Here is a 16,333-nt window from a genome sequence, read left to right on the forward strand (position 1 = left end):
AAATTAGGAGTATGAGATTAACATATACATATTACTATATAAAAAATAGATAATCAACAAGGAACAACTGCATAGAACAGGGAACTCTACTTAATACTCTGTAATAACCTATATGGGAAAAGAATCTGAAAAAGGATATGTGTATACATATAACTGAATCACTTTTCTGTATACTTGAAACTAACACAACATTGTAAATCAACCATACTCCAATATAAAATAAAAACTTTTAAAAATGAAATTTAAAAGTAGTGATTGTTTATCATGAATGCTCATTTTCTATGAGTGTTAACCAATCTTTAAATATATTTTCACATTTCACTCAGCAACAAGCTCACTGTTTAGTCACTAAGCCTTATCCGACTCTTTAGGACCCCATCAGGCTGCTCTGTCCACAAGATTTCCCAGGCAAGAATACTGTAGTGGGTTGTCATTTCCTTCTCTAGGATTAACTTGTGTGTTACCATATTTCTACTTCATCAAAAAATAAATGGCTTACTTAAATATCATAACACAGACTTGTGAGTCTGTGAGGAACATGGAATTATCCACGCTATATAGATGAAGGAACTGAAGTTTCAGAAGGATTTCAAATGTTATATATTCAGGACCCAGCCATGTGATTGCAAAGCCCTACTGCTTTCTGTCTGTATCGAGGCCAACTTTAAAAGGAAGATTATTTATCAAGAGCTGGCCTGGTGTTGATTCCTTTGAGGAATCTGTTTTGTAAATTTTTATTAGCAGTTAGCAGGACTGTCAAAGAAAGGGAAGTTCCAGGGTATTGCCTTTATTGTAGCAGGAGAAACTCCGGATCCACTACTGGAGGATTCCCGCTGAAAACTCAATGATTTTGCTAACAATAGTATAGATTCCAAGCTAGAACACAATGTGTTTAAAGTCTTTCCTTGGCTGAGAATAGATGTTCTTTTAAAATCTGAATATAGAAAATATGCTCAGTCTTTTCTAGAGTCTATTTCTGTTTGATAGATCATTTTTCTTTGGTAAACATAATTTCTGTTTGAAATCAGATATTTTGCTTTGCATCAGAATCTTATGTTCACATTCCTGGTTCTCATGAATGCTTAAAATATTCTATGAGCAAAGAAACAAACAATCCTAAGTAAATAATTCACTGCTCTGCTTTCAAGTACACCAGATTTTAATTAGCTGTTTGTTTGTTTGCTTGTTTGTTTATTTCTCTGCTTGCTCTTTGGAGGAGAGCCCAGTACAAACAAGGGTTAATGTAAAACCTTCAATTTTTTGTAAAAAGGAGCTTTCTTCTTTGGATCTGAATAACAACATATCTGTCCTGCAAAATAAACCACTCAACTGTCGCAGATATTTGGGAATGAATGCTTAGCTACTAATTGGCTTCAGCTGTTTTTTCTCATCATTATTTGAACTGAGAAAACAGCTGTTTTGGCAAATGGTTAAGCCCTGAGTCACATGGGCTGAAGTGATTTATGTACTTCAATGTGCTAATGGATGCCTTTTAGAGCATGGTTTTGTTTATTTGATTGTTACAGGCCATGGTTAATGAATCATGACTTTCTTTAAACCCACGGGTGAACCCAATCTCATGGAGGCTCTTAATGTGGAAGGTTCATTTTCAGACCATTTTTTAGCTTATCATCATTTGCTTGATTTTACCTCTCCAGGATAACAAAAAAACAAGAAGTAAGGAGATAGAGAGTTAGGCTTTTATGAAACCTGATGTGCTTGAAAGTGAGCAGGAAATCGATTGCCAGATAACACAAAACAAGTGGGGAAAACAGAACAAAATATTTGTATTTTGAATTATTTGAGCTAACCATACTTCCTGTAGTGTTGTTCTTGTAACAAGCTTATTAATATAAAGAGCTTTGGCATTCAGTTACATTCAACAATTAGGGCATTAACAGACCAGTGCTGACAAGAAATCCTTAAAATTTTATCCAAAGACTATTTTCTTACTCAGAAGTACTCAGAAATCACTCATAAATGCTGATACTCTTCTATGATTAAAATAAGTACAGTCATCCCAATAATATTTATATTAGCAATAAATACTATGACTAGATATGACCAGCTAAAATCACATTTAAAATGAATAGGAGGTTAAAGCAATGAATGAAATAGCAAAATTTAATACCAGACTTGTTCCAAATAGGAAAAGGAGTATGTCAAGGCTGTATATTTAACTTCTTATTTAACCTTCTTACTTAATTTCTATGCAGAGTACATCATGAGAAACGCTGGGCTGGAGGAAGCACAACCTGGAATCAAGGTTGCCAGGAGAAATATCAATAACCTCAGAGAGAGAGAGAGAGAAAAGGATGTGAGAGTTGTACCATAAAGAAAGCTGAGAGCCAAAGAATTGACGCTTTTGAACCGTGGTGTTGGCAAAGACTTGAGAGTCCCTTGGACTGCAAGGAGATCCAACTAGTCCATCCTAAAGGAAATCAACCCTGAATATTCATTGGAAGGACTGATGCTGAAGCTCCAATACTTTGGCCACCTGATGCAAAGAACTGACTTATTAGAAAAGACCTCATGCTGGGAAAGATTGAAGGCAGGAGGAGAAGGGGATGACAGAGGATGAGGTGTTTCGATGGCATCACCAACTCGATGGACATGAGTTTGAGCAAGCTCTGGGTGTTAGTGACGGACAGGGAAGCCTGGTGTGCTGCAGTCCACAGAGTTTGCCATGACTGAGTGACTGAACTGAGATGTAAGCAAGTTCACTGACAATGGAATATTCTCAACTTTTGTAGAATGTTTTTAAAATTCTTGTTTTGCCTATATGTCCTGGCTCTTACCTTCCCTGCCCCTGTTTTTGCTTCTGTTCTAATCCTGCCTTGGTAATAACCATGGCTGGAGTGAACTTACCTGAACATAAGACAATAGCTGGTAGGAACAAATACCAAGAACAGCTGAAAAGTGAAGTTTCTAGAAAGAGCTGATAATTATTAACCAAGAGAACAGAATCATCAATTGGCAAGTGTGAGTGTTTTTTCTTTTGTTTGTTTTTAATATGAAAATGTTAGTTACAAGTGTGAGCCTTGTATGTTGAAGGGGTTGAGGACACTAAAATTATACGAAAGCATTATAAAGGCAAAGATGAAAGGAGGGAATCGACCATTTTCAAGAGTAGAATGAATTTTCACTAATATCTTCATTGATGGAGAGAAATGTCAAAATGTACTTTTGAATCTCAGTGTGGTACAGTATATAGCATTAGCACAGATGGTTCCCAGGGACCTGTAATAGGTCTTTACCTCTTCTCCTTCCCTGGACCAAGCTTCAGAGCAGGATATACATTGACTAAAATAAAAATAAAACATAACGACAGGAAAATAATTTGCTAACGTAAAGGGAGTTTTTTCTCAGTTCCTCTAGAGCACACCTTACTTCCCTGTAGTCCTTCCTGATCCTCTGTGCTCTTCTTTTCCTCCATTTACCCTAAATGGATATCCGAGTGTGCATGGCAGTCAAAGTAAAATGGTCAGACAAATATACAGATGGTACATCTTAGGGTGCTTGATGAAAAGAGCCAAATACCTTTGTAAGCAAAGGAGGAGATACACAATTGGAGGTTGTACATACTGGGTCTACTGTGTTGAACACTATACCCTTCCCCCAAACTTCACGTCACTCTTGAAACCTCAGAAAGTGGCCTTATTTGGAAATAGAATCTTTACAGTTGTAATTAAGATGAGATCATACTGGATTGGGGCTTCCCCGGTGACTCAGCTAGTAAAGAGTATGCCTGTAATGCAGGAGACCCAGCTTCAGTCCCTGGATCAGGAAGATCTCCTGGAGAAGGGAATGGCCACCCACTCCAGTGTTCTTGCCAGGAGAATGCCATGGACAGAGGAGCCTGTGGGCTACAGTCCATGGGATTGCAAAGAGTCAGACACGACTGAACAACTAACATTTCACTTCATACTAGATCAGGGTAGGCCCTAAATCCAATATGACTGTTGTCCTTGTAAAAAGAGAAGACCCAGAAACAGACACACAAAGGAAGATGGCCATGTGAAGACAGAGGGAGGGACTAGAGTGAGATGTTTACAAGCCAGGGGTGGCAAACCACCACCACAGGCCAGGAGAGGCATGGATGGAGCTTCTTCTAGAGCATCCAGAGGAAGCATGCCCCCGCACCTTGATTTCAGACTTCGAGATTCCAGAACTGTGAGAGGAAAAATTTCTGTTGTGTTAAGACACTGAGTTTGTAGTACTTGTGCTGCTACAGCAGCCTCAGGAAATGAATTCACTGGGAATAGTAACGGCTGTGGAAAGAATTGAAAATGAAGTGTTCTAAAATTTTTACAGCAAATCAAACTTGCTATAGCATCCAACTGAGTGACTGGAAGACTTGCCTACTTGGGAAGAGTATGGTAAAGACTCTGCCAGCCAATGCAAGAACCACAGGAGACCTGGGTTCTATCCCTGGCTTGAAAAGATCCTCTGGAGAAGGGAATGGATACCCACTCTAGTATTCTTGCCTGGAGAATTCCATGGACTGAGGAGCCTGGTGGGCTACAGTTCATGGGGTCACAAAGAGTTGGACACAACTGAGCAACTAACACTTTCACTACTTTCACTTCATAGCCTATTTCAGCTGCTCAAGGTCATGTGATAAGTCTCACATCTCCTGAGTTGCTTACTAATCATGAAAAATAAGATGTTTTAATAAATGACATTTGTCCAGCTTTATGGAGATATTACTGACACAACATAATAAATTTAATATGTATAATCAATGTGATGACTTGACAATGTATATACTAGGAAATCATTACCACAATAAGGTTAGTTAAGATCTATATCCCCTCACATAATTACCATTTTTGTGTGTGGGATTAACTTAAAAATTTTTTTTTTATTGGAGTAAAGTTGATTCACAATGTTGGGTTAGTTTTAGGCATACAGCTAAGTGAAAAAATTATACATACACATATATCTGCTCTTTTTTATATTATTTTTCCATATAGGCCATATACACACTGCTGCTGCTACTGCTAAGTCTCATCAGTAGTGTCCAACTCTGTGTGACCCCATAGACGGCAGCCCACCAAGCTCCCATCCCTGGGATTCTCCAGGCAAGAACACTGGAGTGGGCTGCCATTTCCTTCTCCGGTGCATGAAAGTGAAAAGGAAAGTGAAGTCGCTCAGTCGTACCCAACTCTTCATGAGCCCATAGACTGTAGCCTACCAGGCTCCTCTGTCCATGGGATTTCCCAGGCGAGAGTACTGGAGTGGGTTGCCATTGCCTTCTCCCATATACACACTACTACATATAAAATAGATAACTAATAAGGTGATTAACTTTTAAGTTCTACTCTCTGAACAACTTTCAAATATATGATACATTGTCATTCATTAGTTACCCAGCTGTACATTAGAACGAATTCCTCTTATGGCCAGAGATCTATACACTTTCTTCAACATCTCCCCATTCCTCCATCCCCTATCCCCTGGCAACCAATATTCTACTCTCTAGAATTTGATTTGATTCCAATTATTAAATGAAAGCATACAGTATCTGTCTTACTCTGGCTTATGTCACTTAGCAAAATGTCAAGTTCTATCCCCATTGTCTCAAAAGGCAGATTTCCTTTTATTCTGGCTGAATAACATATATGAATGAATAATATATATACTATATACATATAATATATATCACATTTTCTTTATCCAATCATCCACTGATGGGCACTTAGATTGTTTCTATGTCTTTGAGATTATACATGATGCTGGAACGAACATCAGGTTACAGATATCTCTTTGAGATAGTGATTCATTTCCTTCTGAAACATACCCAGGCCTGGGATTGCTTGATCAGACGGTAGTTGTGTTTTTAATTTTTTCAACAAGTGATATTTCCCAACTATGATCCCGAAGTGAATAAAATATTTAAAATGTCAGCATTTATATATTAAACATATCATTTGCAATCACTTTATTTTAAATCAAATATATTTTAAAATTTATGACTCAAAACCATTAGATAATAATATAAATAGAATTTCCCTAATATGTTTTAACTCTAATGGCCGAGACAAATTTACATTTACTTTATTTAGAGAAACACCTTTTCTGGATGTGGCATAAGTGCATAGTCAATATGTTGTGTGCGATTCTTTGCGACCCCATGGACTGTAGCCCTCCAGCCTCCTTCTTCCATGGAATTTGCCACGCAAGGATAATAGTGTGAGTTACCATTTCCTCCTTCAGGGGATCTTCCCCACCCAGGGACTGAACCCACATCTCCTTTGTCTCCAGCAGGCAGATTCTTTACCACTTGAGCCACCTGAGAAGCCCCGATGTGGTAAGAGTCATAAATCAAATGATGATGAATTGATGATGATGGAAATTATTCAAAACAAAACAAAACAAAAACTAAGTGTACCACAGCTGCTTTATCCATTAATCAGCTGATGGACATCTAGGTTGCTTCCATGTCCTAGCTCTTGTAAATAGTGCTGCAATGAACACTGGAGTATATTGTGTCTTTTTCAATTCTGGTTTCCTCAGGGTATATGCCCAGTAGTGGGATTTCTGGGTCATATGGTAGTTTCATTTCTAGTTTTTTAAGGAATCTTCATACTGCTTTCCATAGTAATTGTATCAATCTGCATTCCTACCAACACTGTAAGGAGGCTCCCTTTTTTTCACACCCTCTCCAGAATTTATTGTTTGTAGACTTTTTGATGATGACCATTCTGACCCATGTGAGATGATACCCCATTGCGGTTTTGATTTGCATTGCCAACAATCCTACGTGCAGTGCAGAGGAGATACAGACATGAACAGACTTTTGGACTCAGTGGGAGAAGGAGAGGGAGGGATGATTTGAGAGGGTAGCATTGAAACATATACATTACCATATATAAAACAGATAACCAGCGCCAGTTTGATGTATGAAGTGGGGCACCTGTGTCTCTCTGTAACAACTTGGAGGGACAGGGTGGGGAGGGAGGTGGGAGCGGGTGTCAGGATGGAGAGGACACGTGTACGCCTGTGTCTGATTCACACTGATACATGGCAAAAACCACTGCAATACTGTAAAGTAATTATCCCCAATTAAAACAATAAAAAGAAATAAGTAAAAGTTAGTATTTTCACTCAGATGTATGATTCTTCATATATTACATTAAGCTTGGTAGTTTTGATAATGAAATACTAAAACAATAGTATGTTCTCTATGGCTGTGAATTGGCTAATAAACAATGCAATCTTCAATTTAAGGAGACATATATAAAACATATGGGAGGAGGAAATGGCAACCCACTTCAGTATTCTCGCCTGGAGGATCCCATGGACAGAGGAGCCTAGTGGGTTACAGTCCATTTGGGATGCAAAGAGTCAGACACAACTGAAGCAACCTAGCACACACATATAAAACATAAGGAAATAAGCTGAAAACAGAGTATTTCAAAAGGAGGGATGCCGATTAGTAATTTTACAAAAGCAGATATGCAATATTCCATGTATAAATATTATTCCTTTCTCCACTTTTAAAGCAGCACTAAAATTTGCTAAGATTGAATACCCATATGAAATGGCTGACATAAATGGTTAAAGATTACATTAGTAAGAGACTGTTCTGAATATCGGGTAAATCTGGGCAAAGAATTAAGCAGCACTTTCCAATGACAATGTAACTCCAAGATCTAACGAATTATGTGTCAAACCAGGTCATAAAACTAGTACACTGGCAAAGTATTTTTATAGCCCCTTGACAAATACACAGACATTGCTAACATGGCAATTATTTTTTAGTATACAGGTAACTTGAATATGTTGGTGCTATGAAGGAAAAGTTTTTTTTTTTTTAGTTCATTGTCAATAAATACATCTAGAACTGAACTTTATAGACAGGAAAAGACCATCAACTAATTTTTTGAGTAGTAGCAGGCTCTGATGACACAGTTACAATGACAGTAAAATATCCTGTAGCAGCAACCAGGTTAACATTTGAATATAAACTACTACTACACTGTTTCCTTCATTTTGAGAAACTGCTGTGTAAAAATGATGTCAATAGAACTCACAATGCACCTAGTAGTGCAATAAAATTTATGAAATAAAGGTTAAATAGTATATTAAGTTCCAGATTTGTCTCTTTATAAAGCTATCAGTTAAAAAAAAAAACTATCAGTTTACTAAACATAAACAACTCATATCCTCGGAATGATTATGAAGGGAAAAAATATTTCAGAAATTAGAAAATAAAATCTTAAGGTTTCTATAGAATAAAAATGTGAAACAGTTTATTCTCAATGTTTTATAGTTGTGCAGTACTCAGCCAGACTAACTTATGTGTTTATCTGGGAACTTGAAAGAAAGAAAGTGTTAGTTGCTCAGTTGTGTCTGATTCAGTGCAATTTCATGTACTGCAGTCCACCAGGCTCCTACACCCATGGGATTTCCCAGCCAAGAATACTGGAGAGGGTGGGCCACTTCCCTCTCCAGGTTATCTTCTCGACCCAGGGTTGAACTGGGGTCTCCTGCACTGTGTGCAGACTCTTAATTGTCTCAGCCACAATTTAATGACCTTAATATTTCCATACAAGAAAAATATCAAAATGTTTTTCAGTAGCAGATAAAGTCAAATGCAAAATTTAGTACTTTAGAAGAACACATTTTGTACAGAAAGTGATCACGTGTTACATAATTTAATAATATCAGTGAAGTAGGTGATGATCTTAATATTGCATATCTGCAAAATGTTATCAAATACCTTAAGGAATTTGATAAACTTTAAAATTTGATTTCCCATCAAAGATAAAATTAGTCTTTTAGCCCAGGACACCTCAAAATTAATTATAAAATTCAGGCAAAAAGTTAAAATAAAGATATAATTAATAATGTCACTAGTGTATCAGATCTGGATGTCCTAAATACAAACTATATGTTCTTTCAAGTGACATACATCACTTATCTATCCAAACACATTACACACAAATATATGGATACAGACAAAAAACATACACACATACCTACATACATACATACTGATAGACACAAGGACAGAAAACCTAAAGCTAATACAGGAAAATGTTTAAACTAGAAATAGAAAAACTAGATTTAATTAAATTTAAATGACTCAGACTAAACTTAAACTGGAAATTTTAAAAAACAAGAAGACAAAACAATTCAATCATCTTCAAATTTTAAGATGTTCTATTAATCTATTTTTTTTTCACGTTTAGCTTGGTTTTTTTTCCATTTATTTTTATTAGTTGGAGGTTAATTACTTTACAATATTGTAGTGGCTTTTGTCATACACTGACATGAATCAGCCATGGATTTACATGTGTTCCCCATCCCGATCCCCCCTCCCACCTCCCTCTCCACCCAATCCCTCTGGGTCTTTCCAGCGCCCCAGGCCCGAGCACTTGTCTCATGCATCCAACCTGGGCTGATGATCTATTCTTCTATCCGAGAAGAAAATCAAAACCAAATTTATGGTCTATCTGGAACAATATGATCATGAAAATATAATCTAAAGGAATTTATGCCATATAGCCAAAGCAGTGGTCAAAAAAATTGAAGTCCAGCTTATAATAGTTATTTTGTTAGTAACTGATCATAATTAAAATAAAGATTGAATATCATGAATTGATTATTTAACTCAAGAAGGCAGATATAAAATGGCATAATCTGAAAAAATAAGTAGAAACTAATTTAGAACATAAATTAATCAATTAGAAAACAGAAAAATGTAAAATAGAGAGAAATAAATCAATAAATCTTGAGAGAAAAAATAAGATGTTAGCCAGCCTAATCATAAAAATATAGCAAGCACATCAAGTACACAATATACAAAAAGAGGAGAAAATAGCTACAGACATTAAAGAAATTTCCTAATTTGATAATTTTTAAAAAAATCAGTGTCCAGATGCAGCAAAATAGTTCTAAGAGGGAAGTTTATAGAAATATATTATGCTAACTCAAGAAACAAGAAAAACATCAAATAGACAACCTGGCTTTACACCTAAAACAACTGGACAAAGAACAAAATAAACCCAGAGTCAGTAGAAGGAAAGAAATCATAAAGATCAGAGCAGAAATAACTGAAAAATAAAGGAAGGAAATACAGTGAAGATTAATAAAATGAAAAGCTGGTTCTTTGAGCAGATGAACAAAATTGATAAACCATTAGCCAGACTCATCAAAAAAGAGAAGAAACAACAAAATTAGAAATGAAAAACGAGAGGTTACAACAGACAATGCAAACATACAAAGGATCATAACAGACTATTATGAGCAACTATGTTCATAAAATGGACTACCTGGAAGAAATGGACAATTCTTAGAAAATTCAACCTTCCAAGACTGAACCATGAAGAAACAGAAATTATGAATAAGCCAATTACAAGCACTGAAATCTAAACTGATTAAAAATCTCCCCCAAAACAAAAGCCCAGATGGCTTCACCACTAAATTTAATGAAACATTTAGAGAAGAGCTAATGCTTATTCTTCTAAAACTTTTTCAAAAAATTGAAGAGGAAAGAACACTTCCAAACTCATTCTACAATGCCACCATCACCCTGATAGCAAAACCAGACAAACACAAGAAAAAATAATTATAGACCAATATCACTGATGAACATAGATGCAAAAATTCTCAACAAAATTTTAGCAAATAGAATTCAACAACACATTAAAAAGATCATACACAGTGATCAAGTTGGGTTTATCCCAGGGATGCAAGGATTATTCAATATATGCAAATCAATCAATGTAATACACCATATTAACATCATATGATAATCTCAATAGATGCAGAAGCCTTTGACAAAATTCAACACAATTTATGTTAAAAAAAAAAAAAAAACTCTTCAAAAACTGGGCATAGAAGGAACCACCTACCTCAACATGATAAAGGTCATATAGGATAAACCCACAGAAAACATTTTCAATGGTGAGAAACTGAAAGCATTCCCACTCTCACCATTATTATTCAACATAGTTCTGGAAGCCCTAGCCATGGCAATTAGAGGAAAAAAAAAAAAATAAAAGGAATCCAGATTGGAAAAGAAGAAAACTCACTCTCACTCTTTGCAGACAACATAATACTATACATAGAAAACCCTAAAGATACTATCAGAAAATTACTAGAGTTAATCAGTGAATTTAGCAAAGTTGTATGATACAAAATCAATACACAGAAATCACTTACATTCCTATACACTAACAAAAATCAGAAAGAGAAATTAAGGAAAAATTCCATTTACCACTGCAACAAAAATAATACCTAGAAATGAACCTAAGGAGACAAAAGAGCTGTATACAGAAAACTATAAATCACTGATGAAAGAAATCAAGGATGAAATAAACAGATGAAGAGATACTCCATGTACCTGGGTTGGAAGAATCAATATTGTGAAAATGACTATACTATCAAATGCAATCTACAGGTTCAGTGCAATCCCTATCAAATTGCCAAGGGCATTTTTCACAAAACTAGAACAAAAAATCTCACAATTCGTATGGAAACACAAAAGACCCCAAATGGCTAATGCAATCCTGAGAAAGAAGAATGGCGCTGTAGGAATCAACCCTCCTGACTCCAGACTATATTACAAAGCTACAGTCATTAAGACAGCATGGTACTGGCACAAAAACAGAAACATAAACCAAAGATACAAAGCCCAGAAATAAACCCATGCACCTATGGAAGACTTATCTTTGACAACGGAGGTAAGAATATACAATGGGTCAAAAACAGTCTCTTCAGTAACTGCTGCTGGGAAAATGGACAGCTACATGTAAAAGAATGAAATTAGAATACCTCCTAACACTGCACACAAAGATAAACACAAAATGGATTAAAAACCTAAATATTAGACCAGAAACTATAAAATTCTTAGAGGAAAACAGGCAGAACATTCTATGACATAAATCACAGCAAGATCCTCTATGACCCACCTCTTAGAGGAATGGAAATAAAAACAAAAATAAACAAGGGGGACCTGTGCTATGTCATTTCAGCCATGAACAACTCTTTGAGATCCTGTGGACTGTAGCCCACCAGGCTCCTCTGTCCATGGGATTCTCTAGGCAAGAATACTGGAGTGGGCTGCCATTTCCTCTTCCAGGGGATCTTCCCAACACAGGGACTGAACACACATCTCTTAGAATGCACAATTCTCCTGCATTGGCAGGTGGGATCTTTATATCAAGTGCCACCTGGGAAGACCCAAGAGTATGTGAAGGGTATCACTTAGCCACGTCCAACTCTTTGGGACCCAATGGGATATACAGCCCCTTTGTTCATGGAATTCTCCAGGAAAGAAAACTGGGACAGGAAAAAGAGAGTAGGGAGTTCCTCCTGACCCAGGGATCATACCCAGGTCTCGTGTACTGTAGGCAAATTTTCTGCCATTTGAGCCACCAGGGAAGCTCAAGTGGAACCTAAGGACTGATGCTGAAGCTAAAACTCTAACACTTTGGCCACCTGATGCGAACAAGTGACTCACTGGAAAAGATCCTGATGCTGGGAAAGATTGAAGGCAGGAGGAGAAGGGGACAACAGAGGACGAGGTGGTTGGATGGCATCACCAACTCAATGGACATGAGTTTGAGCAAGCTCCAGGAAATAGTGAAGGGCAGGGACGCCTAGCATGCTGTAGCCCATGGAGAGGCAAAGAGTCGGACACGACTGACTGAGTGAAAAACAACCCCAATGTTCATTGCAACACTACTTACAATAGCTAAGACATTGAAGCGACCTCGATGTCCATCAACAGATGAATGGATAAAGAAGCTGTACATATATACAATGGAATATTATTCAGATGTAAAAAGGAAGATGTCTGAGTCAGTTCTAACGAAGTGGATGAAACTAGAGCCTATTATACAGAAAGAGAAGTCAGAAAGAGAAACACAAATGTCATGTATTAACACATACATATGGAATCTAGAAAGACGGTACTGATGAACCTATTTGCAGGGCAGTGATGGAGACACAGACATAGAGAACAGACTTATGGACATGGTGGGGAGATAGAGAGGATGGCATGTATGGAGAAAGTTACATGGAAACATACATTACTATATGTAAAATAGAAAGTCAATGGAAATCTGCTATGTGACTCAGGAAACTCAAACGGGGGCTCTGTAACAACCTAGAGAGGTAGGGTGGGGAGGGAGGTTTAAGGGGGATGGAGGATCAAGAGAGGGGGACACAGGTGTGATTCATGTTGGTGCTTGGCAGAAGTCAACACAATATTGTAGAGCAATTATCCTTCAAGTAAAAATAAATACATTTAATTATTTAAAAAATCAGTGTCCATTTTTGAAAAATATTTTAAAAATAGAAATTAGCAGAAGTGGAAAATTCTTTAAAGCATATTCTTATTATTTTATACAAATTTCATTTCAGGTTAACTTTGCAATTTAGTGTAGAGATTTACAGAATATTCAGACAGACCTATGACTGTATTTGAGTAGTAATTAACATACAACAATGATGAACACGAAGATGTAAGGAACATGCCTCTACTTTTGGAAAAGGCTGAGAACTTCCACTGTATAAAGGATGTTTGCATATTATTAGGTTGAAACAGAGACTTATATTTTTTGTTGCTGTGTGAAATTTCAGTTTGTAAGAAGAATGAGTATAGATGACATGCAGCTGAAGAGACAGACTGTGCCAACTGGTGAGCATTTATCTCCTAGATTCACAAATCCTTCACTATGACTTTGTCATAGTGAATCTGGAGCTCTGCAAACCACTTTTCGACCTTGCCAGCTGACACAGATGTTAGGCTTTGCCAATGGGAGGAGCTACAGAGGTGCACCAAGGCTGGAAGAGGAAAAACGAACGTGCTTAATCCCATTTGTAAACTATTTGTAAACTGGGGTCTCAGGTTCAGATGCAAGTTACCACAGCAATACTTCTTGACCCCACCAACAGCAGGTCATTCCCAAAGCAGCATTTTAATCCAGTGTGCAGTTTTAGCAACGCTCCCAGAATCCAACTTTATACCAGTCAAGCAGCACCCTCTTCCCAAATATCCAAGCTTCAGTTCAAAAGAGGCTCTCCTCCACGCATCTAACTTTTAATAACTTCAGCTTGTTCCATTTTGTCCCTTAGCCCTAAGGAGCAGAGACTTCCTGCAGTGCTTGCTCTTTGATTCCTCAGTTTTCTTCTAATCCTTTTATTTTCCAGTATATAAATGCATGACTAGTTATAAACTAGTGTTTTCTTCAAATAACTGATGCAGTTCCCGTCTCCTCCCTGGATCTTGATTGATTCATTGCATAAACAAATAATCAGAAAATTCTTTAAGTCCAATACTGTTTATAATTATCACCCCAATTTACTGAGCTATTGCCACAGGACCCTCACTCTTCTAAGCTCATTATCAGTTCAGTTCAGTTACTCAGTCGTGTCCAACTCTTTGCAACTCCATGGACACCAGGCTTTGTGACGCCAAGCTTCCCTGTCCATCACCAACTCCCAGAGCTTGCTCAAACTCATGTCCATCAAGTCGGTGATGCCATCCAACTATCTCATCCTCTGTCATCCCCTTCTCCTCCCACCTTCAGTCTTTCCCAGCATCAGGGTCTTTTCAAATGAGTCAGTTCTTCAATCAAGTAGCCAAAGTACTGGAGCTTCAGCTTCAGCATCAGTCCTTCCAATGAATATTCAGGACTGATTTCCTTTAGTGTGGACTGGTGGATCTCCTCCAAGGGACCCTCAAGAATCTCCTCCAACACCACAGTTCAGAAGCATCAATTTTTTGGCTCTCAGCTTTCTTTATAGTTCAACTCTCACATCCATACATGACTACTGGAAAAAACATAGCTTTGACTAGATGGACCTTTGTTGGCAAAGTAATGTCTGCTTTTTAATCTGTCTAGTTGGTCATAACTTTTCTCCCAAGGAGCAATCTCCTTTTAATTTCATGGCTGCAGTCACCATCTGCAGTGATTTTGGGGCACCCCCAAAATAAATTCTCTCACTGTTTCCCCATCTATTTGCCATGAAGTGATGGGACCAGATGCCATGATCTTTGTTTTCTGAATGCTGAGTTTTAAGCCAACTTTTTCATTCTCCTCTTTCACTTTCATCAAGGGGCTCTTTAGCTCTTCGCTTTCTGCCATAAGTGTGGTGTCATCTAGATATCTGAGGTTATTGATATTTCTCCCGGCAATCTTGATTCCAGCTTGTGCTTCAACCAGCCCAGCATTTCTCATGATGTACTCTGCATATAAGTTAAATAAACAGGGTGACAGTATATACCCGGATGTATGCCTTTTCAGATTTGGAACCCTAAGCTCATTATATTTGGGTCCAGTTGCAAAAGGCCTTAGCCAAAATGTTCAGAAAATTTAGATTTACTTTGTAGATAGTGAGGATGCTCCCCAAAGATTTGGGAAGAGGGGGATGAACAGATTCTTTCTCTAAAAGGATATTTCTGGTATTTTTTAAATGTGTGAATTTTAAGAAAGAGATATGAGATGTGAAGTTGTCAATTACCAGTCAGATAAACAATAACAAAGAGCTAACCTTCCCAGGTAGCTCAGTGGTAAAGAAATTGCCTGCCAATGCAGGAGATGCATGGCACTCAGGTTAGATCCCTGGGTTGGGAAAATCCCCTGGAGTAGGAAATGGCAACCCACTCTAGTATTCTTGCCTAGAAAATTCCATGGGCAGAGGAGACTGGTGGGCTACAGTCCATGGGGTCACAAAGAGTCAGACATGCATGAGCACAACAACAACAACAAACCTAGGGTGATGAATTTCAAATCAGAAAAGGAGGCAAGGACCTTAATGAGAAACATTTCATAAATATCAACCGGAGCCTCATAGCTGACACAACATGGTGAGTTAAGAAAGAGAAAGTACAAAAGGATGACTCACGCTGTTAGATGGAGAGGATGGCAAAGAGGATAGGAGTACAAATAACTAGCATAGGAAATAAAAAGGGGGTGGAGATTTTAAGAGGGGAGAACAAAGAGTTGCTAGGCTAATGGTCCTATCAATCATGTCAAACTGCCTGTCTAGCCATCTTGGCTGGACCACAGGCCGGGCTGATCTCACTGCAAGCCTTATTCTTTAACACTGGCTTCCTAATCTGTCACCTGAGTAGCTCCACTGTGCTCCCAAGTATAAACATTCATGCACTACTACTGTATTTCATTGAATCTGCTTTTTTTGTGAGCCATCCCATTATTTTCATACCATTAAGAAAAATAAAACTCCATTTTAAAATAAGAATGACTTTTTTCACATCGATTATAAAATATACTCTTTTCACGGGCGGAATATAATACTGTGAAAACATTAGGAAAAAAAATGTTTTTGAAAAGAGACCACTTCCCTAGGA

Source organism: Odocoileus virginianus, chromosome 19 (genome assembly GCF_023699985.2).
Source record: "Odocoileus virginianus isolate 20LAN1187 ecotype Illinois chromosome 19, Ovbor_1.2, whole genome shotgun sequence".
Lineage (NCBI taxonomy): Eukaryota > Metazoa > Chordata > Mammalia > Artiodactyla > Cervidae > Odocoileus > Odocoileus virginianus.